This window comes from Orycteropus afer, unplaced genomic scaffold (assembly GCF_000298275.1).
Source record: "Orycteropus afer afer isolate SDZICR_OR568_19922 unplaced genomic scaffold, OryAfe1.0 scaffold00064, whole genome shotgun sequence".
NCBI classification, from domain to species: Eukaryota; Metazoa; Chordata; class Mammalia; order Tubulidentata; family Orycteropodidae; genus Orycteropus; species Orycteropus afer.
Genome location: NW_006921651.1, coordinates 2,328,885 through 2,330,426, shown reverse-complemented (window position 1 = coordinate 2,330,426; position 1,542 = coordinate 2,328,885).

Below are 1,542 nucleotides of genomic sequence, written 5' to 3'. Positions count from 1 at the left end.
GGCTGCTCTCCGCCCGGCGGCTCGCAGCCAACTAGACTGCAACGGTTAATCCGCCGCCCGGCGCTGCCAGGCTGGCGAGTCCTCCCTCCACTGTGTACACTCGTATCCAGGAGACCGTAACCCCGCGCCCATTGGCTCTGCCCGTTCTGCGGGCCTGCAAGCGGATTGATGGAAGTGCTTCAGTGTGTCGACCAATAGCAAGCGGCGAGCGAAGTGAGGGGCGGGTCCTGCACAGACAGTCAAGTGGTTGGATTGGATAGCAAGGAGCGGGACTGGCTGGACCCCGAGCCTGACCAGCCAGCTTGGGTGAGGCAGTGGCCCAGCCCTGGGCTTCTGTTGTTGCTGTTGTTGTTAGGTGTCCTCCAATCGGTTCTGACTCATAGTGACCTTGTAAACGACAGAAGGAAACACTCCTAGGTCCTTTGCAACGTTGTCGATCGTTGCCATGTTTGAGGCCATTGTTGAACCTACTGTGTGAATTCGTCTCGTTGAAGGTCTTCTTCTTTTTCGTTGACCAAACATCTACTTTACCAAGCATGATAGCCTTCTCTGGCCTCTCCTGACAATGTGGGCAAAGTGTGAGAGGAGAAGTCTCGCCATTCCCGCTCTAAGATGTATTCTGGCCAACATTTTCTTCATTCAGGCTATCCATGGTATATTCAATATTCTTCACCAACACCATAATTCAAAGCATTAATTCTTTGCCCTTCCTTCATTGTCCAGCTTTTGCATGCATTAGGAGGCAATTGAAAATACGTGGCTTGGAGCAGGCTCACCTTTGTCTTCAAAGTGACCTTTGCTTTTTAACACTGAAAAGAGGTCTTTTGCAGCAGACTTGCACAATGCAAAACGTTGTTTGCTTGATGCAGCTTCCAAGGGCATTGAGTGTGGATCCAAGTAAAATGAAATCCTTGACAGCTTCAATCTTTTCTCTGTTTATCATGATGTTGTTTATTGGTCCAGTTGTGAAGTTTTTGATATCTTTATGATGAGGTATAGTCCATATTGAAGGCTGTAGTCTTTCATCAGTAAGGTTTTCAAGTCCTCTTTCTTTCAGCAAGCAACGTTGTGAGAACATCATGGCCTACTTCTGAGAAAAGTGGCTGCTGAAAGCCTTATGAATAGCAGTAGAACATTGTTGGGGGGAGTCAGAATCAGCTCTAGGATGGGGTTGGATTTGGCTTTCTGGAATACTTGTGATAAATACCAGTAAGAGCTGACATTAGTATTGAGTGCTGGCCGTGCCAAACGTTTCAAATGCCATGCAGGCATTATCTTCACATCTCCAATCAGCCCCATTTTACAGCTAAGAAAAGTGAGTGTAAGAGGAGTAACTTGCCCAATGCTACAAAGTTTCCAAAACCAAACCAAACTCACTGCCTTCGGGTTGGATCAGACTCTTAGCAACCCCTCCTTGGGTTTCCAAGGCGGTATCAATAGGAAAGTAGATTGCCCAGTCTTCCTTCCGAGGAGTGGCTGCTGCGTTTGAACCTCCAGTCTTCTGGTTAGCAGTCACATGCCTTAGGCACTATGCCCCCAGAG